Below are 27,958 nucleotides of genomic sequence, written 5' to 3'. Positions count from 1 at the left end.
CAAGCGCTGAGCGATTTGAGTGATTTTGAAAGCGCTTTCAGAGCAATTTGCGCTTAGAAAAGCGCTTTTCTAAGCGCTTTTGTGTAACAATGGTTTTTTTCACTTCCTGACGTCAGTCAAGAAGTGAACCCTTTGCCCCATACATGAATAAATACAATGTATTTATTCATTAAAAGTGCTCGGAAATCGCTTTTTTTAAAAGCGTTTTTTTAAGCGATTAGCGATCTTCCTTCTCTTTTTTTATTGAATCACAAACACTCAGGAAATAGTGCAGGAGCCGTGATTGGATAGAAAGCTCATCGCTCATGTGAGAACGCTCACATAGAGCAACATTGCTATAAGCAGGCATGTAACATCACATTAATTAGTAACATGTCACTGAACATATCACCCATGGTAAGTAAAGTTAATTAGTAACATATATCACTGACTCCTTATGTCACCCGTGGCAAGTAAAGTTAAAGAGAACCTGAGACGGATGGGAAGGAAAGTTTTATACATACCTGGGGTCTCCTCCAGCTGCCTCTAGGCTTATCGCTTGCTCGCTGCTGTCCTCTGCCTTCTGGGTCTTCTGAAATTGTTCCCGGAAAGTCCCCCGGTCCGAGGCACACTGCGCAAGCGCAGATTGGCTGAGCATGCTCCTTTGCCCAGGACCATTCTGCGCCTGTGCAGCACACTCCAGCCACGGTAGTGGGCGTGGCAGGACTGCACATGCACCAAATGGAGGACTTTTCAGGGCCAGGAGAGGGCTGGAGTGGGCTGGACGAACCCCCAGGTATATAGAAGGTTTCCCCTCCTCACCATCTCGGGTACACTTTAAGGGTTCTTATAAATGTTTCTGCTGCTATTGAATAAGTTATTTTTACCATTTATCCAGCCTCCTCCTCTCCATATGGGAGTGGCATCCACTGCAGTTTCGTGGCTCACATGACACTGCCTTAGGGCACAGCGGTCAGGAAATTTTACCTATGAAGGCTCATGACTTGAAAACGGAGTAAATGCAGCTTTTGTCTAACCCTGTGCTTGAGATCACTCCTCAATGTTCATTTGCAAATAACAAACCCTAAACTGTATTCTCCATACATAGGAATGGGTCTCAGATCCGTGCATTGGCCGCTGAATGTAGTGGCACATACCTGTACTCAGGGCCGGGCCAAGGCATAGGCTGGAGAGGCTCCAGCCTCAGGGCGCAGGGTAGGAGGGGGCGCAGAATTCATTCAGCTGTCATTCCTAATTGTGTTTGAAGCAGAAAGAAATAAGAAAAGGGGATACATGGCAGTGACTGCAAGCCAGATAACTAGAGATTAAGGTGTTGGGGAGGGTGTGGGCCCTGTGGCCCTCTTAGTCTAATAGCAATCAGTGTGTGACGGCTGGGGTGGGAGGGATGGAGGGGCGCATTTTGGTGTCTCAGCCTTGGGTGCCAGAGGACCTTGTCCCGCCTCTGCCTGTACTGATGGCCTTTTCACTTCTAACATACAAATATCAGATGCATTCATTATAGAAAGTAGCTTTCTACCAGGTATTCCATAAAGACCGCCCACTTAACCACCAGTTCTCATATTTAAAGATGAATGTAACTGAATGTAACTTAAAGAGAGTCTAATGCCTTAAAATATATCTTTTTACTGGCCAGTCCTCTTCAGCAATAAGATAAAAGTTGAGACACCACATTCCTGCAGCAGAATGGTGCTTTATACCCCCTAAATCCCCGGAGCAGAATTCTGTCACCCTTCTGGGTGGAGGCAGAGCTTTGTGCTGTAGCTCTGCCACTGCTGGAGTCAATCTCTGTCGATCTCCGCCTCTCCCCGCCCCTCTCAGGCTTCGTTCACTGAAAGGGGCGGGAAGAGGTAGAGATCAGCGGAGATTGACTGGACTGGAGTCAGAGCTACAGCACAAAGCTCCGCCTCCCCGGGCAGTAACATACACAACCTGGAAAGTCGTGAAATTTCCCCCCGGGGATTTGGGGGGTATTAATTGATCGTTCTGTCACCGTAATGCAACGTTTCAGCTAGGATCTTATTGTTGCAGAGGACTGGCAAGTAAAAAGATTTTTTTAAGGCTTTCGACTCTCTTTAATAAAATTGTATTGTTTTCATTCGTAATTGATTTAGTCAGTGTTTGTCCATTATAAATGATTCCTTTCCCTGGCTTATATTCTGAAACTTATCACAGGAGTGACATCTTTACTGCTGGCAGGGGCATCACTGCAGAATTTTTGTTGTGTGTTCCAAAGTGAGCAGAAACAACACCTGGGCCCGTATGCAATTCACTTTTTCTCCTGAGTTTTCTCCAAGGTGATATTTTCACAACCTGTCATAAAATGCCTTTTAAGCCACCAACAAGCAAGAAAATACTCAACATAAATCTGATGATACTTTTTCACCAACTTGTGGGTACTTTTTAAATTGTAAAATGCTGAAACTTTAGTTTAAAAAGATGAAAATGATCTCCTAGGAGATAACACAGGTGAATAAATGAATTGCGTGTGGTCCCTGGGCTCCTAGAGCACGCTGGGAGGAGTAAGCTGCATAACTGATTAGCCTAGGCTATGACCTCACTGGGAGGGCGTGGCTACATACCAATATACAGTAGTATGTACAGGAAGTTTTTCTGATGCTGCAACCAGGATTACTCATGTAATATTGGTTTTCCTGAATACCACATTCTATTACATGTCGTTCAGAGACCTCTTCAACCACCTTGGTGATCTGATTCTTTCCAGATTTGAACATCTAAATGTGGTGCAATGTTTTGCTAAGTTTAGGTAGCCGGAGAGCCCCCCAGTGTAGGTAGACAGACAGTACCCCTAGGATTCGGTAGTTGACCCCAGCAATACCTCCATTATGGAAAGCTAGAAAGTGCCGCCCTGCCAACACCCCTTTCCCAAGTAAAGATAACCTGAGAGGCTCCAAAAGTATAGGTAGACGGCTACCCCCCATTATAGGCAGCCAGACAGTAACCCCCCCATCCAGCGTAGGTAGTCAGAAAGTGCTACCTCTTCCCCCATGATAGGTAGTGAGTCCTGTGACATTGGGCGATCTTGTCATAGAGATGAGGACCCAGGGGGATGTGCTGCTGTGGCTGAGTTGTGGGGAGGTGAGTGATCCTACACCTCTGCTGTGCTCTCTGCACACGGCCTTCCCAGGGGTCTCCACAAGTAGGTTGAGGGGGGGGGGGGCGCTAGCGCTGTAATAAGCGCAGGAAATTTGGGCGCAGCCGGCGCCACCATAGACTGCGCACTGTGAGTAATTTCAGGCCGTCAGAAGACTGAGCTGAAGTTGCTCTTAAAACACTACAGGATCTTCTCAAAAAATTTGCATATTGTGATAAAGTTCATTATTTTCTGTAATGTACTGATAAACATTAGACTTTCATAGATTTTAGATTCATTACACTACAACTGAAGTAGTTCAAGCCTTTTATTGTTTTAATATTGATGATTTTGGCATACAGCTCATGAAAACCCAAATTTCCTATCTCAAAAAATTAGCATATTTCATCCGACCAATAAAAGAAAAGTGTTTTTAAAACAAAAAAAGTCAACCTTCAAATAATTATGTTCAGTTATGCACTCAATACTTGGTCGGGAATCCTTTTGCAGAAATGACTGCTTCAATGCGGCGTGGCATGGAGGCAATCAGCCTGTGGCACTGCTCAGGTGTTATGGAGGCCCAGGATGCTTCGATATCGGCCTTAAGCTCATCCAGAGTGTTGGGTCTTGCGTCTCTCAACTTTCTCTTCACAATATCCCACAGATTCTCTATGGGGTTCAGGTCAGGAGAGTTGGCAGGCCAATTGAGCACGGTAAAACCATGGTCAGTAAACCATTTACTAGTGGTTTTGGCACTGTGAGCAGGTGCCAGGTCGTGCTGAAAAATGAAATCTTCATCTCCATAAAGCTTTTCAGCAGATGGAAGCATGAAGTGCTCCAAAATCTCCTGATAGCTAGCTGCATTGACCCTGCCCTTGATAAAACACAGTGGACCAACACCAGCAGCTGACATGGCACCCCAGACCATCACTAACTGTAGGTACTTGACACTGGACTGCAGGCATTTTTGGCATTTCCCTCTCCCCAGTCTTCCTCCAGACTCTGGCACCTTGATTTCCGAATGACATGTAAAAGTTGCTTTCATCCGAAAAAAGTACTTTGGACCACTGAGCAACAGTCCAGCGCTGCTTCTCTGTAGCCCAGGTCAGGCGCTTTTGCCGCTGTTTCTGGTTCAAAAGTGGGTTCATGCTTCCATCTGCTGAAAAGCATTATGGAGATGAAGATTTCATTTTTCAGCACGACCTGGCACCTGCTCACAGTGCCAAAACCACTGGTAAATGGTTTATTGACCATGGTATTAATGTGCTTAATTGGCCTGCCAACTCTCCTGACCTGAACCCCATAGAGAATCTGTGGGATATTGTGAAGAGTAAGTTGAGAGACGCAAGACCCAACACTCTGGATGAGCCTAAGGCCGCTATCGAAGCAACCTGGGCCTCCATAACACCTGAGCAGTGCCACAGGCTGATTGCCTCCATGCCACGCCGCATTGAAGCAGTCATTTCTGCAAAAGGATTCCCGACCAAGTATTGAGTGCATAACTGACTTTTTTTGTTTTAAAAACACTTTTCTTTTATTGGTCGGATGAAATATGCTAATTTTTTGAGATAGGAAATTTGGGTTTTCATGAGCTGTATGCCAAAAACATCAATATTAAAACAATAAAAGGCTTGAACTACTTCAGTTGTAGTGTAATGAATCTAAAATATATGAAAGTATAATGTTTATCAGTACATTACAGAAAATAATGAACTTTATCACAATATGCTAATTTTTTGAGAAGATCCTGTATAATTCGGCCTCCAGCCATAGCTGGAGGCCGAATTATATTATTCTCCACTATCCACATGGAGGGGGAATAGTATTTATGCCACCAGGAACTTGTTCAGCAGCAGTATAAGCCATATACCAGCTATGTCCTGCGTCCATGTCTCCCGTCGGCCAATTCATATGTACGTGGGGGGGGATGGGCGGTGTTTATTGAAATGTAACCCTGAACTACACATGAGAATGCCACCAAGGGGGTTCAGCCATAAAGTCATGTGGGGGTCCTCAGATCCTTAGAGGGACACTTGCTGCAGTATTGCTTTCCTCTAAACTCTTTTCACAACAAAGTTGCAAGTAAATCTTGAATTTGGCTTCCACGTTGAGTTCACATCCATTACCAGCGAACGTCGGACTTTCGTGGGTTTACAGATCTTTTGAAGGCTTTGGAGTTTGTTGTTGGGGTCACTGGTAGCAGAGCAGCCTCCATTGCTGCATCAATTAGTCTGTGGATCATCTTAGGTCTGTTCAGCGCGTTCTGATAGAATAATAGAGTCCAGAGTTTGCGGAGGGGTCATCCTCCTGTTACATTCACTTTTATTGAATTCAGACCTTTTATCTGCTGAAGTGCTCCTGTGTTTATATTCTCTGGATTTTAGAAAGCTCAAGGTACTTGATCAGAGTTCAATGATGATAAAAATGCTTTAACTACACTCAGACCCTCCTTCTGCACAGAGTGGTTATCCTTCCAGGATATGATTTCTCTGCCAGTTTCAAAGATATTTTGAAAGATGGTTGCTCCTTCTCCTCAAGGAGAAGTAGCACGCTCGCTTCTATTCTGTCTCCCAGTGCGTATAATTTGCATTCAGTCCCACGCCCCAGAACCTGGTTATCGACCACAGGTACATATAGGTGTGGTTACCCCACGTGTAGGTACTGCACATTTCTTCAACCCAGGGGGAAGTTTTTTTCATATACAAAACGGCAGACATTCCCAATTCCTGGGTTTTGTAAATTTCAGAGCATTACAGGGGAGCATCTAAGGAGAATTCTGGGGGCTCAAAGGTTTTTAAACATTTTGCAACTTGTCACAATGGAAATTTGGAGTCCTTTAGATTTCAAGGAGTTGAGAAGGTTAGGCGATCAATTAGGGGGGTCGATAATCAGAGGAACATTCTCAAGCACAAGACATTTTGGATTTGGCAACTCAGGGTGGGATGTCAATCTGTTTTATGACTTGTAATTTGGTCTTGCGCTTGGACTTCTCCCCTTTTCCCCCTTTTACATATTTCATTATTGTAAAAACCTGTACATTATCCATGCAGTTTTGTTTAAAGAAAACCTGTATTGAAAAAAACCTCCCCTGGGGGGTACTCACCTGGGGTGGGGGAAGCCTCTGGATCCCATTGAGGCTTCCCCCGTCCTCCTCGGTCCCACAGCGGCGGAGATAAAGCTCCTCGAACAGCGGGGATGTAAATATTTACCTGTCCGGCTCCAGCGCAGGCACAGTATCGGCTCTCAGCCTCGGAGATAGGTGGAAATAGCCGATTGCTGTCGGGCCGCTCTACTGCGCAGGCACAAGTCTCCTGCAAGTCTCCTGCTCCTGCGCAGTAGAGCGGACCCGGCAGAGATCAGCTATTTCCGCCTACCTCCGTGCTGAAAGCCGCAACAGCGCCCCCACTGGAGCCAGGAAAGGTAAATAAATCAGCGCTTGTCAGGCTTGTCGAGGGGAGGATTCTGGGAGCCAGCGCTGGACTGCCTGCAGCTACAGGGGAGGGGATAGCCTCATTGGGACCCGGAGGCTTCCCCCTCCCGAGGTGAGTACCCTCCAGGGGAACTTTTTTTTTTTTGTTACAGGTTCTCTTTAAAAATTGTTCTAGGATTGGATTTGTTCTTAAACGGGGCACTTTTTGTATCTTTATACACATAAGATTGAATTTTAAGTAATGTCTCTTAAAATTGTTCCCTATATGTACTTATGTGCGAATAGAGACCACCCATGATGGGCGGATTCATGTCTGTATAAATTGTGTGTCCGGTGTGAGCACTTTTAGCTTTGACTAAGGAGCGATTGTGAGGCTCCGATATGCGGGAGCTACCTTAGCTATGTCCAGCATGCCTTTTTGCTAATAAAGATTGGACTTTTTATTCCACTGGTTGAGCGGAACCTTTCTCCTTCCATAAATGACTTTTCTCCTACGTTGCTGTCACTTACACTAGGTTGTAGAAATCTGACAGAACCAACAGGTTTTGCACTATCCCATCTCTTCATGGGGGGTTCACAGGGATTTCTTTGTGTTCAAAAAGAACTTCGTGAATGGCAGTTGCTCTGTCCAGTGTCCTGTACGGTGAACAAGGAGGCTGGCCAGTTTCTTTGTATACATCTGTTTCAGGGAGTGTCTTTATAAAATAAAGGTCATGCTGAGAATCCCCCATGAAGAGATGGACTAGTCCAAAACCTGTCGCTTCTATCAGATTTGTACTACCTACTGTAAGTGACAGCAACATGGGAGAAAAGTAATTTATGGCTCATTTTACTCTTGGAGAAATATACTTCATATTTGTATGTGTTTTAAATTTTAACATTTTCATGACAGTTCCTCTTTAAGCACATACACTGTAAATCCTGTGTTTTTATTATATAATCTGCATTAACAGTATTCAAAGACTTGTTTAGACTAGAAAAGCTGATTCCCTTCGTTGCACGTGACAATCGGTCCCCCCCCCCCCCCCCCCCTGTTTTTTTAGCACATCTTCCATTCACTCTCCGTTGTATTTTATAAACACTTTCTCAGATGCCGAATAAAGTCTCTTTTCCTCTCTGTCCCATTCATATTCCAGCAGTGTTTAATGCAGCGAGTGTGACGCAGTCCTTGCATAACGCTGCTAATGAAATCTGGTGTGACTTTCTCATATTCTGCACTGAGCTGCTTTGTGGTCACTTGAATAAAGTGTTTTCTGCAGGTGTAATTATCAGCCCACATGTGCAAAAGTGATAAGTGGGTTCCATTTACATAATAACTTCGCTCACGTGACCGGCTTACCTGTTTCCTGGATCTGCCATTCCCCAGCCACGTGGCTGCAGGCCGGACTGAGGCAAACTGCCATTCCCCAGCCACGTGGCTGCAGGCTGGACTGAGGCAAACTGCCATTCCCCAGCCACGTGGCTGCAGGCTGGACTGAGGGAAACTGCCATTCCCCAGCCATGAGGCTGCAGGCCGGACAGAGGGAAACTGCCATTCCTCAGCCACGTGGCTGCAGGCCGGACTGAGGGAAACTGCCATTCCCCAGCCACGAGGCTGCAGGCTGGACCGAGGGAAACTGCCATTCCCCAGCCACGAGGCTGCAGGCCGGACCGAGGGAAACTGCCGTTCCCCAGCCATGAGGCTGCAGGCCGGACCGAGGGAAACTGCCATTCCCCAGCCACGAGGCTGCAGGCCGGACCGAGGGAAACTGCCATTGTCCAGCCACGAAGCTGCAGGCCGGACAGAGGCAAACTGCCATTCCCCAGCCACGAGGCTGCAGGCCGGACCGAGGGAAACTGCCATTCCCCAGCCACGTGGCTGCAGGCCGGACCGAGGGAAACTGCCATTCCCCAGCCACGAGGCTGCAGGCCGGACCGAGGGAAACTGCCATTACCCAGCCACGAGGCTGTAGGCCGGACTGAGGGAAACTGCCATTCCCCAGCCACGAGGCTGCAGGCCGGACCGAGGGAAACTGCCATTCCCCAGCCACGTGGTTGCAGGCCGGACCGAGGGAAACTGCTATTCCCCAGCCACGAGGCTGCAGGCCGGACCGAGGGAAACTGCCATTCCCCAGCCACGAGGCTGTAGGCCGGACTGAGGGAAACTGCCATTCCCCAGCCACGAGGCTGCAGGCCGGACCGAGGGAAACTGCCATTCCCCAGCCACGAGGCTGCAGGCCGGACCGAGGGAAACTGCCGTTCCCCAGCCACGAGGCTGCAGGCCGGACCGAGGGAAACTGCCGTTCCCCAGCCACGAGGCTGCAGGCCGGACCGAGGGAAACTGCCATTCCCCAGCCACGAGGCTGCAGGCTGGACTGAGGGAAACTGCCATTCCCCAGCCACGTGGCTGCAGGCCGGACTGAGGGAAACTGCCGTTCCCCAGCCACGAGGCTGCAGGCCGGACCGAGGGAAACTGCCGTTCCCCAGCCACGAGGCTGCAGGCCGGACCGAGGGAAACTGCCGTTCCCCAGCCACGAGGCTGCAGGCCGGACCGAGGGAAACTGCCGTTCCCCAGCCACGAGGCTGCAGGCCGGACCGAGGGAAACTGCCGTTCCCCAGCCACGAGGCTGCAGGCCGGATCGAGGGAAACTGCCGTTCCCCAGCCACGTGGCTGCAGGCCGGACCGAGGGAAACTGCCATTCCCCAGCCACGAGGCTGCAGGCCGGACCGAGGGAAACTGCCGTTCCCCAGCCACGTGGCTGCAGGCTGGACCGAGGGAAACTGTCGTTCCCCAGCCACGTGGCTGCAGGCCGGACCGAGGGAAACTGTCGTTCCCCAGCCACGTGGCTGCAGGCCGGACCGAGGGAAACTGCCGTTCCCCAGCCACGAGGCTGCAGGCCGGACCGAGGGAAACTGCCATTCCCCAGCCACGTGGCTGCAGGCCGGACCGAGGGAAACTGCCTTTCCCCAGCCACGAGGCTGCAGGCCGGACCGAGGGAAACTGCCATTCCCCAGCCACGAGGCTGCAGGCCGGACCGAGGGAAACTGCCATTCCCCAGCCACGAGGCTGCAGGCCGGACCGAGGGAAACTGCCATTCCCCAGCCACGAGGCTGCAGGCCGGACCGAGGGAAACTGCCATTCCCCAGCCACGAGGCTGCAGGCCGGACCGAGGGAAACGTCCATTCCCCAGCCACGAGGCTGCAAGCCGGACCGAGGGAAACTGCCGTTCCCCAGCCACGAGGCTGCAGGCCGGACCGAGGGAAACTGCCGTTCCCCAGCCACGAGGCTGCAGGCCGGACCGAGGGAAACTGCCATTCCCCAGCCACGAGGCTGCAGGCCGGACAGAGGGAAACTGCCATTCCCCAGCCACGAGGCTGCAGGCCGGACAGAGGGAAACTGCCATTCCCCAGCCACGTGGCTGCAGGCTGGACTGAGGGAAACTGCCGTTCCCCAGCCACGAGGCTGCAGGCCGGACCGAGGGAAACTGCCATTCCCCAGCCACGTGGCTGCAGGCCGGACCGAGGGAAACTGCCATTCCCCAGCCACGAGGCTGCAGGCCGGACCGAGGGAAACTGCCATTCCCCAGCCACGAGGCTGCAGGCCGGACCGAGGGAAACTGCCATTCCCCAGCCTCGAGGCTGCAGGCCGGACCGAGGGAAACTGCCATTCTCCAGCCACGAGGCTGCAGGCCAGACTGAGGGAAACTGCCGTTCCCCAGCCACGAGGCTGCAGGCCGGACCGAGGGAAACTGCCATTCCCCAGCCACGAGGCTGCAGGCCGGACAGAGGGAAACTGCCATTCCCCAGCCACGAGGCTGCAGGCCGGACAGAGGGAAACTGCCATTCCCCAGCCACGTGGCTGCAGGCTGGACTGAGGGAAACTGCCATTCCCCAGCCACGTGGCTGCAGGCCGGACCGAGGGAAACTGCCATTCCCCAGCCACGAGGCTGCAGGCCAGACTGAGGGAAACTGCCGTTCCCCAGCCACGAGGCTGCAGGCCGGACAGAGGGAAACTGCCATTCCTCAGCCACGTGGCTGCAGGCCGGACCGAGGGAAACTGCCGTTCCCCAGCCACGTGGCTGCAGGCCGGACCGAGGGAAACTGCCATTCCCCAGCCACGAGGCTGCAGGCTGGACTGAGGGAAACTGCCATTCCCCAGCCACGAGGCTGCAGGCCGGACCGAGGGAAACTGCCGTTCCCCAGCCACGAGGCTGCAGGCCGGACTGGCCTAGAGGCTAGCGATGCATCTGCTACTATGGACCAGGGTAAAGGGATTTTTCGAAACACATGATGGAGAGGCGACAGGGCAAATAAAATAGCAATGTACTTACTGCGGTTGCTCCAAGAGTCTTTCCAGATCTCTCCCAAGCCCACCTCTGCTTGCTGTGCCCCTTTTCATTTCCCTGATCGCGTTCCTGGTTCTGTACGAGTGTTGCTGTACCACGCCTCAGTGAGTACGATCCACACGTGCCCAGCAGCACGGAGCCACTCCTGCAGGGAAGAGAAAGGCAAACGTGCGGTTTCATGCTACTCGGCATGTACAGACCGTACTCCTGCAGGTCCAGTGCAGCTGTACACGGACAGAAGCACTGCCACAAGAACGTTTTCGGCAAACTCTTGTTGGGTATGTTCAGAGGGTCCAGCGGTGGAGTACAGCAAAGTATTCGGCACCAGCGGGGGTCACCTGATGCCGGATACACGCCGAAAAAGCACAAACCCTTTCTCCCCCGTGCAGCATTAAAGAGAACCCGAGGTGGGCAGATGGGAGACAGAGGCATGTTCTCTACCTCATGACACGCCTCTTTGTCCCCACACCGCCGCTCTCTGCCCCCCCATGCTGTAGCCCCCCGAGATTAGCGACAATATTTGTCGCTATCTCAGAGGTAAACACAGGGAGAGGGATTCCTTGTTCAAAACGCCCGCCTGGGTCGTTCCTGCAGGGTTTTCAGAGCTGTCATTGGGCAGCTCGCTCTCTCCCTGACCATGCCCCCTGCCGCTCCCCCGCCTCCCTGCTCTCTGTGAGAGAGACAGCCACACCCCAGAGGTCACGAAAGTGTGCTAGTGCGGCCCACGGGAGCGGCGGGTTTTGCGGCAACCTGATCCGCACGTGGCATGCGCAGTGTGGCCGTACTCCTACACGGAGCAGTGCATGACCACGAGAATCTATCCGGCCAGTGCTTGTGAGATATGTTCAGAGGAACCTGTAGAGCAGTGGTAGTTACAGGGAAGTAGCCTCTAGATTTACGTTCTACTAAACCTGGTGCGTCCATAGTCCAGGAGCTGTAAGTTCTCCCCAATTATTGCGTTCCCTGTATTGCAAAAAATAAAAATGCAGTTTACAACATTATGCAATTACAGCATCTTTCAAAAGAGACCTGTTTTGCTTATCTTCTAAACACGTTATTAAAGAGAACCTGAACTGAAAATAAAAAGTCAAAATGAACATACACAGATCATACTTACCTCCCATGTAGTCTACTCCTCAATCTCTTTCTCCTCTCCCGCGTCCTGTTTGTCCACTGTGATCAATGAAATTCTCCGTCCTCCATTTTGAAAATGGCCATTACCCCCAGCAACAGCTTCCTAGTCAGCACACTGTTAAACTGTTATATCGCCCACTTGAGCCATAGGGAAACATGGACATTACCTTGCATAATAAGTTGTAACTGACAGCAACTGACATATTTCAGTTCTGACAAAATATTGTCAGAACTGGAGAGGATCACTGTAAGAAGAAAATGCTGACCTTCTGAGAGGAACTGACGGTGAGGTTAGTATGTAATATTAATTTGTAGCTACATCATGTGTTTGTTTTAAATAATTTTACTCAGTTCAGGTTCCCTTTAAGCATGTATCATTAGATATATAGTTTTTGGTACATGTCTTCATGTATAACGTGACTATAGCTTGGGTTTTCTAACAAGGATTTTAACATTTTCTAACTAGGATTAACATTTTATCTACTGTATAGTTGTTTCCGTTAGGGCCGGGGTCCAACTTCCCAAATAAATGATATTTAGAGGCTCCTAGTCCTGAAATATATTGCCCATCTTCACAGAGTTGTAGATGGGTACCTGTGTGCTCTTGGTGTGTGTTATTCAAACAATAACAGCACAGGGAGTCCCCAACACTGCGGCTGGTCGGTGGTTTGTATCGGTGGGGGTTCATAAGTTGTGGATACCTTGCATTCGCCGTAGACGCAGGGACTTTCTCTCCCCATTTTGTCATGGCATTTTCCTCATGGCAAATACGGTATCTTTCTTGGTTGTGACGTTACAGACAGAACAGAAATCTGCATAAAATGTTTCCTTTGACATTTTGTAATTGAATGCCTGTGAAGATTTGCACTTGTTACAGGAGGAGGTGAGCACAGCCAATCAGAACCTTACAAGCCTATCAGGTGATCATTCTGATCTGACTTTGTCATGAGTTCAGTCACTGACAGATAACACTCAGTAATTGCAGACAGAATAGCCTATGAGGGCCCATTCTCAGTAGAAGCGCTTTTCTGAGCGGTTTGCGATTGGTTCGTGGTTTTTAAAATCGCTCCCATTCACTTTTGCTGAAAAATCGCAGCGATTTTCGCATAAGCGATCTCAAAATTTCGGCGAGTTTTACTCTGATTTTAATGAAAATGAATGTGAACGATTTTAAAAAATTCGAATCAATCGCCAAACACTCAGAAAAGCACTTCTAGTATGAATGGGCCCTTAGCCATAGACATGCATGACTTCTCGTCAGGGCTTAGTCTCCCCGCATGAGCTGCTGTTGGGTTTCAGCAGTTCTCTGAGCCAGCTTTGCACTTTAGTAATAAAGGTTTTGTAACTTTGAAGTTTTGTGTTTAGTAAATCCGGAATGACGATGCCACAGCAAGTGTGTCGGGTGTAAATAGCTGCGGTAGTCTCAGCAGGTGTGTCGGCATAAGTAGCCGTCGTCATCTCAGCACGTGTGTCGGGCGTAAGCAGCCTTCGTCGTCTCAGCAGGTGTGTGGGGCGTCAGTAGCCGTCGTCGTCTCAGCAGGTGTGTGGGGCGTCAGTAGCCGTCGTCGTCTCAGCAGGTGTGTGGGACGTCAGTAGCCGCCGTCGTCTCAGCAGGTGTGCGGGGCGTCAGTAGCCGTCATCATCTCAGCAGGTGTGTGGCACGTCAGTAGCCGTCGTCGTCTCAGCAGGTGTGTGGGGCGTCAGTAGCCGTCGTCGTCTCAGCAGGTGTATGGGGCGTCAGTAGCCGTCGTCGTCTCAGCAGGTGTGTGGGGCGTCAGTAGCCGTCGTCGTCTCAGCAGGTGTGTGGGGCGTCAGTAGCCGTCGTCGTCTCAGCAGGTGTGTGGGGCGTCAGTAGCCGTCGTCGTCTCAGCAGGTGTGTGGGGCGTCAGTAGCCGTCGTCGTCTCAGCAGGTGTGTGGGGCGTCAGTAGCCGTCGTCGTCTCAGCAGGTGTGTGGGGCGTCAGTAGCCGTCGTCGTCACGTTAATGTGTTAGAACGACTGTGAGAATATTAATGTCGCTGTACTTAGCATTGCACAGTGACACCTTGTCACGCACCTGCTAATCTTAACGGCACGCGCAACCTTTTGTATTACATAAAAAGGTCGGGCGCGGGACACTGCTCTGCGCACGCTATACAAACTGCTTCAGGCAATGATTCTGTTCCTTCATTCTGACATAAAAGCCGAACTGAGGACAGAAATTCAGACAGATGAATACAGCTAGAGCGTGTCCAAGCATTCATAACGCCGGTTGTTAGGTCATCATTACAGACGGTCAGCGAGACACAACTTATTCCAGCTTCCATGCAAATGTAATGCAGACCATATGCGGCTTCAATAGCGTTATCCCGTTTGAGATAAGTGCGTTGCTTTTGACCTCAGTCGGCAGAACTCATTATGCTGTACATTTTTGGAATGCTTTGATCTCTCTCTACTAGCAGAAAACATAGAAACTGAAGGCAGAAGTCCTCAATTATTGTCTCACACTGCCCCCTAGTGACAAGTGGCCATGAATACACATTACAACGATACTAATTAGAAGCAAGGAAATGAAACAAAAAATAAAAAAGTGCAAAAAATTGGCCTGGCGCACTTGCAAGCCTCTAAATAAATTTGCTGCTAAAGAGTTAAATTGGGCTAATCACATGCACTCCCGATTTCGAATTGGCCCAGTTCCAAGCTGCATACAGTTTCCATGCAGGTTAGATAAAAATAAGGACTCATTAATCGTCTCTGTTGCTAACTAATTTATCGAAACTTGTAGGAAGAGAGAGATACAGAGGCTGCCATCTTTTTCCTTAAAACATGATTTCTCTGGCTGGGATATTCAATATTCCCCCTCTGCCTTGATTATTATGTGACATCATTGATCTATCTACAGCATTACGGCAACTCTTCCATGTGACTGTCGGAGGTCTTCTCCCCCCCCCCACCCCCCCACCCCCTTTCTCAGTAGAGCTCCATTTGTGACATCAGTGATCTATCTACAGCGGTACATCAACTCTTCCATGTGACTGTTGGAGGTCTTCTCCCCCCCCCCCACCGCTCAGTAGAGCTCCATTTGTGATATCAGTGATCTATCTACAGCATTACGGCAACTCTTCCATGTGACTGTTGGAGGTCTTCTCTCCCCTTCCCTGACAAGTTATTTTACTGAAACCGTATTTCATATACTTGCCTTTTTTTTCCATGTGAGTGTTGGTGGTCTCTCTCCCACCCGCCCCCACCCTCCACTCAGCAGAGCCCCATCCGTATTTCGTATACTTGGATTTTGTTTCATGTGAAGGCTAGATGCAGATAGAGCACAGCGGAGCACCTCTTTAGCCCCGCGTCCGCGCACCGAGCAATCTGCCGCTGAGATTGTCACAGGCGTGTAAAACAGATGCCAAAGTAAAGTAATGATAGAGATGTTTTGCCGAGGATAGCGAGCACCCTGAAAACCGGGAATGCTCAGAAGTCGTAATCTCTTTACTTTCAGAGCAGGGCTTTCATGTCGGGATTAGAGAGCGGCGGGAAGGAATATAGAGAGCGCAGCACCAGCTAAGCTCACGCCTGTACGCTCCGCATTCAAGGTATTACTTTGAAGGGATTAGAATATTAGCATGACTCTAAACGACGTGTCAGAGCGTTTATGGAGGGGGGGGGGGGGGTCGGTGGCTCTGCCTCTCGAGACCCTTCAAAGCCGCAGAGGAAATCTTCGTATGACGGGATGAAAAGCTTCCCCTCAATTAAACAAACTGACACTTAAAAGCAGTTTAGAGGCTTTGGCTGGCCCTGATCTCTTCATTAGATCATGATTACTGGAGCACTTCCGACCTCTCACTCAATCCATCAAAGTGCGGGGAGCGGGGCGCTCCGCGGCGAGCGGGAGACATCGGGGCATTGTGGCCAGGAAATAAAAGTTCTGCAGATACTTCAATCTCTTGTGTCTGCAAATTATTCCCTCCCCTGAACCAGTATTGTAACTTCAGGTGAAGAGTAAACTTTAAAGCTGATTTCACACGTGAAATGCGTGTTGCGGTGTGATGCCACACCGCACAAAATCATAAGCATATGATCCTGCGGAAGAGTACACCTTCATATGCATAGAACTGACCCTCGCCCAATGACATGTCTGCCAGCAGTAAAGATGATGACCTGCAGGCTCACGGAGGATCAAACAACAAGTATCAATCATTTATTGATGTCTCATCTATTTTTTTAAAGGATACCTGAAGTGACATGTGATAGACATGGGTATGTACAGTGCCTAGCACACAAATCACTATGCTGTTTTTTTCTTTCTCTGCCTAAAAGAGTTAAATATCAGGTATGCAAGTGGCTGACTCAGTCCTGACTCAGACAGGAAGTGACTACAGTGTGACCCTCACTGATAAGGAATTCCCCTTTTTACCCTTTTTCTTGCTCTCAGGAGCCATTTTCTGCTAAGAAACTGTTTTATAGTTGGAATTTCTTATTAGTGAGGGTCACACTGTAGTCATTTCCTGTCTGAGTCAGGGCTGAGTCAGCCACTTACATACCTGATATTTAACTCTTTCAGGCAGAGGAAGAAAAAAAAGGAACACAGCCTAGTTATTTGTGTGCTAGGCACTGTACATACCCATGTCTATCTCATCATGTCACACGTCACCTCGGGTATCCTTTAACTTCTCACTTTGCAATGTCCAGATTTATTTTCTCCCCTTTGCTACTATCTTTCTGTAAAGTTCCTCTTGCAGAAGTGTGAATCTTTATGGAGCACAACATTATCCCTGGCTTCTCTGCAGCATCTTGCAAGTTTTCCCAGAATGCCTTGCGTCTTGGCAGGATGCTATAAGAAGCCAGACGTGGTAGCTGGATAGATGTTATGCATATGGATATCTGTCGTGAAAATTCCTTCGCATCACACTCTGATTCCGCCACTGAACTGACGAGCGCGTACAGTAATGCTTATTTCTGTATCTGCATGACAGTGTTGATCTTGAGCAGAGCAGGCCATTGTTCCCCCTCTTTGTATTTCACTTCTTGTTTTCATCGCCGGTCCCCATGAATGCGCAGAGCACAGGTCTTCCCAGCATTCCCTGCGCTGTCATTGAAATTTTTGGCCTCCTCTCTGACTCGTCCAGCGTGAGTTTGGCGGAATTGGAGGGTAGAGCGTGGCTTGTGCGATTATGTAGCGTGCCGCAGATTGTGCAAAGGCCGTGTGACAAAGAGACAGGCAATTATTGTAATCTCATCCAGCTATTTCAAACAACATCAAAATAAGGAAATGTTACCGCGTACAGAATGCCAAACTGACGGGGCTGGATCAGAAACGCATCAATGTGCCATAGGTGATTGCTTGGAAGTGCCTCGCAAATGCTTGTCACTTTGTGAAGATCTTTTCGACAATGATATTGTTTTTCTGTTCTTTTTTTATCTTCTCTTATGTAACTGTCTTTGATAAGGTTGCTTATTTTTTTCTTAAAGGAAGGCAGTTTTGAATATATATCATGTATTAGAATAAAAATAAAAACCCCTTTTCACTGTTATGGATAGTATGTGTCTTCTCCATACAACCCTGGATGCTCCACCAGAGACCTGGGAGATAAAGAGTTCTACGAGGTTCACTGGATCTACTACCAGAGACCTGGGCAATTGAGAGTTCTACGAGGTTCCCTGTATCTACCACCAGGGTCCTGGGAGATTGAGGGTTCTACGATGTACCCTGGATTCTCCACCAGAGTCTTGGGAGATTGAGGGTTCTACTATGTACCCTGGATCCTCCACCAGAGTCCTGGGAGATGGAGGGTTTTATGATGTACCATGGATCCTCCACCAGAGGCCTGGAAGATTGAGGGTTCTACGATGTACCCTGGATTCTCCACCAAAATCTTGGGAGATTGAGAATTCTACGATGTACCCTGGATTCTCCACCAGAGTCTTGGGAGATTGAGGGTTCTATGATGTACCCTGGATCCTCCACCAGAGGCCTGGAAGATTGAGGGTTCTACGATTTACCCTGGATTCTCCACCAAAGTCTTGGGAGATTGAGAATTCTACGATGTACCCTGGATCCTCCACCAGAGTGGGATTGAGGGTTCGAAGAGCCTTAGTTTATGACTTCAAAGCCTGAGTTCTCCTACCACTACTGGGACCACTGGTCTACTCATTTTAGTGTCTCTAGTTTGTTTCAGGCCCCAGCTTCTCCCTCTCCTTCCTCCAGATGTTGCCACCACTTGGCCCTACCATGTCTGTTACCACCACTGTCTCCTGTTTGTCTACTGCCACAATGTCTAGTTGATCAACCCAGTGCCTGTCTGTCTGGATCTGGATGTCCTGCAGAATCTTAGCCTTGGTTTTCTCCACAAGTATCTTTAGTTTCTCCAGTCTGGACTTGGGATGGTTTAGTCCATGCGCTGTGCCAGTGTGCCTGTTTACGAGATCTACTATGCTGTACTGCTGTGTTATGTTAATTAGAGAGTCAATGAAGTCTTTCGAGTTGATGCAGGCTTTATGTTTTAGGCAAATTTATGCAGCGTGGAAGTGGATCGGTCAGAATCATCGGCTGCTGTGTTTGGTAGGGAACAATCCAAGCCATATTCATACAATTAATATCAAATTTGCATCGACTGAAAATTATTTCCATCTCGCCAAAAGAGATGCCCGGATAACGGGATGTTCCAGATGCGATTAGAGGTAAAGTGAATCTGAACTAAAGGAAATGCATCTGCAGATTCCAATCAACATGTTCTTTTTTCTGTTTGGCCACTATTAAATCTTGAATTAAAGGTCCTCCATTTTCAAAATGGCGCTGGAAGGGCTTCTTGGTCAACGTTCCAGCGCCATCCTCCGCATCCAGCGAGAGGGAAGTGAACGTGCACAGGGAGGCTTGGCGATGGAAGGGAAGGGGGAGGGACAATCGAGTTTGAGCCTGCACAGTATCTTGGAGGAGCATATGACCATTGGGAAGCCTCTGGGCTATCCAGAAACTTCTCTCTACCGAGGAAAGTTTCTATTTTTTGTATATATTTTTTTCTGCAGATACACTTTAAGATCACACATTGAGGATTACTGTGAGGTTCGTGAGGGACATTTAGGCAGTGGAGCTCCACACTAGCCAGTTCAGCAGTCCTGGTAATATTAGCCTGATTAGGGGATGGGTTGAAAGAAGCTTGGGAGAATGATATAGATATTGTACCATTAGAGTGATATGTGCCTTCCTGTAGGCTGTGCGTGTGATCCGTGGAACATTTATCTTAATTTTTTTGCCTCAAACAATGCCGCGTCACTTCCACTATCTGGATCAGAAGAAAACACCATTGGAATAATAAAAAGTCACCCAAGCTTCTTTGTACAGATGGGCAGTGAGGGAATCCTCATTCGCCATTGTTTTATTAGTGAAATCATGAGAATAGAAATTTGTACCCACTAGACAAGTGTTAGCCCCGTAATGCTGACGACTGCTGTAATTGAATCGGGCCCACTCTGTTTTTGGAAGTACACGCTGTGATAGCGCTGAGAAGCACATGACGCCTCTGTCGCTACAGCTGCTCTGCGCCATGTGGTTGGGCTGTGACAGAAGCCGTATCTTTGTGCAATGTGGTTGGGCTGTGACGACAGAAGCCAAATCTCTGCGCTGTGTGGTTGTGTTGTGACGACAGAAGCTATATCTCTGCACTTTATGGTTTGGCTGTGACAACAGAAGCCATATCTCTGCATCCTGTGGATGACCTGTGATGACAGGAGCCATATCTCTGCGCCATGTGGTTGGGCTGTGACGACAGAAGTCATAACTCTACACCGTGTGGTTGTATTGTGACGACAGAAGCCATATCTCTACACCGTGTGGTTGGGCTGTGACAGAAACCATATCTCTACACCATGTAGTTGGGCTGTGATGACAGAAGCCATATCTCTGCGCCGTGTGGTTGTGTTGTGACGACAGGAGCCATATCTCTGCGCGGTGTGGTTGGCCTGTGACAGAAGCCATATCTCTGCGCCGTGTGGTTGTGTTGTGACGACAGGAGCCATATCTCTGCACGGTGTGGTTGGCCTGTGACAGAAGCCATATCTCTGCGCTGTGTGGTTGGATTGTGATGACAGAAGCCATATCTCTGCGCCGTGTGGTTGGGCTGTGACGACAAAAGCAATATCTCTGTGCCGTGTGGTTGGGCTGTGACGATGGAAGCCATATCTCTGGGTGGTGGTTGGGCTTTGATGGAAGCCATATCTCTGCGCCGTGTGGTTGGGCTGTGACAGAAACCATATCTCTACACCATGTAGTTGGGCTGTGATGACAGAAGCCATATCTCTGCGCCGTGTGGTTGTGTTGTGACGACAGAAGCCATATCTCTGCGCGGTGTGGTTGGGCTGTGACAGAAGCCATATCTCTGCGCCGTGTAGTTGGGCTGTGATGACAGAAGCCATATCTCTGCGCCGTGTGGTTGTGTTGTGACGACAGAAGCCATATCTCTGCGCGGTGTGGTTGGGCTGTGACAGAAGCCATATCTCTGCGCCGTGTAGTTGGGCTGTGATGACAGAAGCCATATCTCTGTGCCGTGTGGTTGTGTTGTGACGACAGAAGCCATATCTCTGTGCCATGTAGTTGGGCTGTGACAACAAAAGCCATATCTCTCCGTGGTGTGGTTGGGCTGTTATGACAGAAGCCATATCTCTGCGCCGTGTGGTTGGATTGTGACGACAGAAGCCATATCTCTGCGCCGTGTGGTTGGGCTGTGACGACAAAAGCCATATCTCTGTGCCGTGTGGTTGGGCTGTGACGATGGAAGCCATATCTCTGGGTGGTGGTTGGGCTTTGATGGAAGCCATATCTCTGCGCCGTGTGGTTGGGCTGTGACGACAGAAGCCATATCTCTGTGTGGTGTGGTTGGGCTGTGACGACAGAAGCCATATCTCTGCGCTGTGTGGTTGGGCTGTGACTAGGGCTGAGCTCTCGGATTCCGAATTTCGAGTTTGCCATCGGAATTTTTGCAGTTCCGAGTAAGCACTCGAAACTCGAAAATTCTGCAATTCCGAGTACCGAATTCGTGTTTACATTGAAGTCAATTGTGCTAAATTCCGTGGTGAATTGTGAAGCCCCCTTACATGCTATCATCACCAAATTTGGCATGTATATTAAGCAGATGAGTAGGAACATGGTAAAAAAAAAATTTGTGAAAAGAGCTTATAGTTTTTGAAATAAACGATTTTAAAGTTTCATAGGAAAAATGATTTTTAAACTGTGTAAAATGACACTGCTGCAGAGCAGGTTACTGCATTCCGAGTTCTGTATACATATTGTATACATTTCATGAAAACAGACAGCGTGGGGTCCCCCCTCCCAAGCCTCCTTAACCCCTTGTCCCCCATGCAGGCTGGGATAGCCAGAATGCGGAGCCCCGGCCACGTGGGGCTTCGCACCCTGAGCTATACCAGCCCGCATGGTCCATGGTATGGGGGGGCTCTGGAGGAGAGGGGCGGCCAACCTCCCCCTCTCCCCCAGAGCCCTTGTCCAATCCATGGACAAGGGGCTCTTCCCCACCTCCGGTGCCCCAGGAGGAGGTGGGGGCCGCCGACGTCCTGGGGGGTTCATGGTGCCATCCGGGGTTCCCCTTTAACAAGCGGACCCCGGAAGCCGCCCCCTCCCCAGGAGAAATGAGTATAGGGGTACACGGTACCCCTTACCCATTTCAGCAGAGTTAAAAAAAGAAATAAAAACATGACAACGAAAAAAGTCCTTTATTGTTCTAAATTAACCAGGGATACTTACCTTGCAATAATCTCACGCCAGTAACCTCAGGAGTGGTCCCACGCCAGTATCCTCTTAGGACATCCCACCTCCCTCCCACACTGACGAACTCCCACCACTGAATGGTCACAGTCAGCCTCTGCATCTGTATAGCAGAGGCTGAGAACACGAACATTTTGCCTTTAAAACAAGAAATTTCGGCAAACAGTGATGCAATCAAAATGGCCACTGGGAAATCCCCGATCGCTGGAGGCCACACTAGAGTGGCGAAACCAGTGATTTTTCACATAGATGGTGGGTCCAGGTGACCAGAGCAGGAGGTGCCCTAATCCCCTGGACCCACCCATTCATGTGAAATAACGCGTATTCTGACACTCTGAGGTGGCCTCCGGGGAACGGGGATTCCCCAGCAGCCATTTTGTTTATGACACTGTTTGCCGAAAATTCTTGTTTTAGCAAACAATTTTCGTGTTTCTAGTTTATGCAATACAGATTGCAGAGGCTGTCTATAGCCATTCATCCCCAGGAGTTCTGCAGGATCGGCAGGTGCGCGGGACCTCCTAAGAGGATAGAGGGGGGCACAGCGCAGGAAGGTGGGAAAGTGGGCACAGAGCGGCGGGGAGGGGGGGAAGCCTCCCCTCCCTCACCTAGGCCCCCCCTTGCGCACTCCCCCCCCCCCCCCCCCACCTCCAGAATTCCAGCCAGCCAGCGGAACGGCTTACCGAGAGCGATAGCTCTGTGTGCCGCTGGTCTGGTATTTTGCACTGACACTGTCCAATCACGATCTCGCAGTACTTCCTGTGAGAGCGTAATTGGACAATGCAATGCAGGAGACCAGACCAGCAGCGGCACACAGAGCTCTTCTCTCGGTAAGTGATTCCCGCTCGCTGCCGCTGCTGGCTGCAATTTTGGAGGGGGAGAATGGAAGGGGGACCCTAGGTGAGGGAGGGGGGAAGGCTTCCACTCCTCCCCGCCACTCTGTGCCCACTGCCCCCCCTTCCAGCATGGGGGCCCCCACTAACTGGTGACCTGCCTACCTAAACTGGGGACACCTATAGACCTGGGTATATCTATACTGGGGACACCTATATACCTGCCTACCTAAACTTGGAAACTTGGCAGCGAGCGGGAATCACTTACCGAGAGAAGAGCTCTGTGTGCCGCTGCTGGTCTGGTCTCCTGCATTGCATTGTCCAATTATGCTCTCACAGGAAGTACTGCGAGATCGTGATTGGACAGTGTCAGTGCAGAATACCAGACCAGCGGCACACAGAGCTATCGCTCTCGGTAAGCCGTTCTGCTGGCTGGCTGGAATTCTGGAGGTGGGGGGGGAGTGCGCAAGGGGGGGCCCTAGGTGAGGGAGGGGAGGCTTCCCCCCCCCCCTCCCCGCCGCTCTGTGCCCACTTTCCCACCTTCCTGCGCTGTGCCCCCCTCTATCCTCTTAGGAGGTCCCGCGCACCTGCCGATCCTGCAGAACTCCTGGGGATGAATGGCTGTAGACAGCCTCTGCAATCTGTATTGCATAAGCTAGAAACACGAAAATTGTTTGCTAAAACAAGAATTTTCGGCAAACAGTGTCAAACAAAATGGCTGCTGGGGAATCCCCGTTCCCCGGAGGCCACCTCAGAGTGTCAGAATACGCGTTATTTCACATGAATGGGTGGGTCCAGGGGATTAGGGCACCTCCTGCTCTGGTCACCTGGACCCACCATCTATGTGAAAAATCACTGGTTTCGCCACTCTAGTGTGGCCTCCAGCGATCGGGGATTTCCCAGTGGCCATTTTGATTGCATCACTGTTTGCCGAAATTTCTTGTTTTAAAGGCAAAATGTTCGTGTTCTCAGCCTCTGCTATACAGATGCAGAGGCTGACTGTGACCATTCAGTGGTGGGAGTTCGTCAGTGTGGGAGGGAGGTGGGATGTCCTAAGAGGATACTGGCGTGGGACCACTCCTGAGGTTACTGGCGTGAGATTATTGCAAGGTAAGTATCCCTGGTTAATTTAGAACAATAAAGGACTTTTTTCGTTGTCGTGTTTTTATTTCTTTTTTTAACTCTGCTGAAATGGGTAAGGGGTACCGTGTACCCCTATACTCATTTCTCCTGGGGAGGGGGCGGCTTCCGGGGTCCGCTTGTTAAAGGGGAACCCCGGAAGGCACCATGAACCCCCCAGGACGTCGGCGGCCCCCACCTCCGGTGCCCCAGGAGGAGGACAAGGGCTCTGGGGGAGAGGGGGAGGTTGGCCGCCCCTCTCCTCCAGAGCCCCCCCATAGCATGGACCATGCGGGCTGGGATAGCTCAGGGTGCGAAGCCCCACGTGGCCGGGACTCCGCATTCTGGCTATCCCAGCCTGCATGGGGGACAAGGGGTTAAGGAGACTTGGGAGGGGGGACCCCACGCTGTCTGTTTTCATGAAATGTATACAATATGTATACAGAACTCGGAATGCAGTAACCTGCTCTGCAGCAGTGTCATTTTACACAGTTTAAAAATCATTTTTCTTATGAAACTTTGAAATCGATTTGCTCAAAAACTATAAGCTCTTTTCACAAAAAATTTTTTACCATGTTCCTACTCATCTGCTTAACATACATGCCAAATTTGGTGATGATAGCATGTAAGGGGGCTTCACAATTAACCGCAGAAGTTAACACTATTTAATTCAATAGAAATGCACTCGGAACACGAAAATTCGGAACACTAAACTCGGTTTTCGCATGCGGTACACGAAATTTCGACGAAATCGGAATTTAGCTGTTCCGATCAGCCCTGGCTGTGACGATGGAAGCCATATCTCTGGGTGGTGGTTGGGCTTTGATGGAAGCCATATCTCTGCGCCGTGTGGTTGGGCTGTGACGACAGAAGCCATATCTCTGTGTGGTGTGGTTGGGCTGGGACAACAGAAGCCATATCTCTGCGCCGTGTGGTTGGGTTGTGACAACAGAAGCCATATCTCTGCGCCGTGTGGTTGGGCTGTGATGGCAGAAGCCATATCTCTGTGTGGTGTGGTTGGGCTGTGACGACAGAAGCCATATCTCTGCGCCGTGTGGTTGGGCTGTGACGACAGAATCCATATCTCTGCGCTGTGTGGTTGGTTTGTGACAACAGAAGCCATATCTCTGCGCCGTGTGGTTGAGCAGTAACGACAGAAGCTATATCTCTGCGCGGTGTGGTTGGGCTGTGACTGAAGCCATATCTCTGCGCCGTGTGGTTGGGCTGTGACAGAAGCCATATCTCTGTGCCGTGTGGTTGGGCTGTGACGACAGAAGCCATATCTCTGCGCCGTGTGGTTGGGCTGTGACGACAGAAGCCATATCTCTGCGCCGTGTGGTTGGGCTGTGACAACAGAAGCCATATCTCTGCGCCATGTGGTTGGGTTGTGACAACAGAAGCCATATCTCTGCGCTGTGTGGTTGGGCTGTGACGACAGAAGCCATATCTCTGCGCCGTGTGGTTGGGTTGTGACAACAGAAGCCATATCTCTGCGCCGTGTGGTTGGGCTGTGATGGCAGAAGCCATATCTCTGTGTGGTGTGGTTGGGCTGTGACGACAGAAGCCATATCTCTGCGCCGTGTGGTTGGGCTGTGACGACAGAATCCATATCATATCTCTGCGCTGTGTGGTTGGTTTGTGACAACAGAAGCCATATCTCTGCGCCGTGTGGTTGGGCTGTGACAGCAGAAGCCATATCTCTGTGCCGTGTGGTTGAGCAGTAACGACAGAAGCTATATCTCTGCGCGGTGTGGTTGGGCTGTGACAGAAGCCATATCTCTGCGCCGTGTGGTTGGGCTGTGACAGAAGCCATATCTCTGTGCCGTGTGGTTGGGCTGTGATGACAGAAGCCATATCTCTGTGCCGTGTGGTTGGGCTGTGACGACAGAAGCCATATCTCTGCGCCGTGTGGTTGGGCTGTGACGACAGAAGCCATATCTCTGCGCCGTGTGGTTGGGCTGTGACAACAGAAGCCATATCTCTGTGCCGTGTGGTTGGGCTGTGACAACAGAAGCCATATCTCTGCGCCATGTGGTTGGGTTGTGACAACAGAAGCCATATCTCTGCGCTGTGTGGTTGGGCTGTGATGGCAGAAGCCATATCTCTGTGGTGTGGTTGGGCTGTGATGACAGAAGCCATATCTCTGCGCCATGTGGTTGGGCTGTGATGGAAGAAGCCATATCTCTGCGCCGTGTGTTTGGTCTGTGATGACAGAAGCCATATCTCTGCGCCGTGTGGTTGGGCTGTGACGACAGAAGCCATATCTCTGCGCGTGTGGTTGGGCTGTGACGACAGAAGCCATATCTCTGCGCCGTGTGGTTGGGCTGTGACGACAGAAGCCATATCTCTGCACCGTGTGGTTGGGCTGTGACAACAGAAGCCATATCTCTGTGCCGTGTGGTTGAGCAGTAACGACAGAAGCTATATCTCTGCGCGGTGTGGTTGGGCTGTGACAGAAGCCATGTCTCTGCGCTGTGTGGTTGGGCTGTGACAACAGAAGCCATATCTCTGTGCCGTGTGGTTGGGCTGTGACAACAGAAGCCATATCTCTGTGTGGTGTGGTTGGGCTGTGACGACAGAAGCCATATCTCTGCGCCGTGTGGTTGGGCTGTGACAACAGAAGCCATATCTCTGTGTGGTGTGGTTGGGCTGTGACGACAGAAGCCATATCTCTGCGCTGTGTTGTTGGGCTGTGACGACAGAAGCCATATCTTTGCGCCGTGTGGTTGGGCTGTGACGACAGAAGCCATATCTCTGCGCCGTGTGGTTGGGCTGTGATGACAGAAGCCATGTCTCTGCGCCATGTGGTTGGGCTGTGACGACAGAAGCCATATCTCTGCGCCGTGTGGTTGGGCTGTGACGACAGAAGCCATATCTCTGCGCCGTGTGGTTGGGCTGTGACGACAGAAGCCATATCTCTGCGCCGTGTGGTTGGGCTGTGACAACAGAAGCCATATCTCTGTGCCGTGTGGTTGAGCAGTAACGACAGAAGCCATATCTCTGCGCTGTGTGGTTGGGCTGTGAAAGAAGCCATGTCTCTGCGCCGTGTGGTTGGGCTGTGACAGAAGCCATATCTCTGCGCTGTGTGGTTGGGCTGTGACAGAAGCCATATCTCTGCATGGTGTGGTTGGGCTGTGACAGAAGCCATATCTCTGCACTGTGTGGTTGGGCTGTGACAGAAGCCATATCTCTGTGCCATGTGGTTGGGCTGTGACGACAGAAGCCATATCTCTGCGCCATGTAGTTGGGCTGTGACGACAGAAGCCATATCTCTGCGCCGTGTGGTTGGGTTCTGACGACAGAAGCCATATCTCTGTGCCATGTGGTTGGGCTGTGACGACAGAAGCCATATCTCTGTGCCATGTGGTTGGGCTGTGACAACAGAAGCCATATCTCTGCGCTGTGGTTGGGCTGTGACAACAGAAGTCATATCTCTGCGCCGTGTGGTTGGGCTGTGACGACAGAAGCCATATCTCTGCGCCGTGTGGTTGGGCTGTGACGACAGAAGCCATATCTCTGCGCCGTGTGGTTGGGCTGTGACAACAGAAGCCATATCTCTGCACTGTGTGGTTGGGCTGTGACGACAGAAGCCATATCTCTGCGCCGTGTGGTTGGGCTGTGACTACAGAAGCCATATCTCTGCGCCGTGTTGTAGGGCTGTGACAGAAGCCATACCTCTGTGCCGTCTGGTTGGGCTGTGACGACAGAAGCCATATCTCTGTGCCGTGTGGTTGGGCTGTGACAGAAGCCATACCTCTGTGCCGTCTGGTTGGGCTGTGACGACGGAAACCATATCTCTGCGCTGTGTGGTTGGGCTGTGACGACAGAAGCCATATCTCTGCGCCGTGTTGTAGGGCTGTGACAGAAGCCATACCTCTGTGCCGTCTGGTTGGGCTGTGACGACGGAAGCCATATTTCTGCGCCGTGTGGTTGGGCTGTGACGACAGAGGCCATATCAGCACTCCAAGCAGTTGACTTTATGATTGTGATTTGTGTTTTGTGGACCTTTCTCTGCTGAAGAGAGCGGCTGACGTGCTACCAGCAACGTCTGCCAGCGGGGAGAGCAGATGGGGGGGTATTAGAGGAGCTCATGTTGGATAACATTGCTTTTGTAGCGAACAACAATATTCAAAGCCTCAGCGCTAATGCTGAGCAAATGTTGTACCAAGATACGAACATTGTAATGTAAATGTTACCCGTGTTCCTATAAGTGCTGGGAATATTTACATACACTGCATAACTGCGAACGACCGCGGCATACACCACATCCACCCGCTGC

The 27,958-nt window shown here is 50.3% G+C and overlaps 1 protein-coding gene across 6 annotated transcripts in view; it reads left to right on the top strand.

The window, feature by feature from the left end:
• The window catches only part of TSNARE1 (t-SNARE domain containing 1), a 557,339-nt gene that overhangs the window by 193,985 nt on the left and 335,396 nt on the right, over window positions 1-27,958 (top strand). The window lies entirely within an intron of this gene.

The sequence above is a fragment of the Hyperolius riggenbachi genome, chromosome 5, assembly GCF_040937935.1.
Source record: "Hyperolius riggenbachi isolate aHypRig1 chromosome 5, aHypRig1.pri, whole genome shotgun sequence".
In the NCBI taxonomy this organism is placed as follows: Eukaryota; Metazoa; Chordata; class Amphibia; order Anura; family Hyperoliidae; genus Hyperolius; species Hyperolius riggenbachi.
This window is presented reverse-complemented; position numbering and strand designations above follow the sequence as displayed.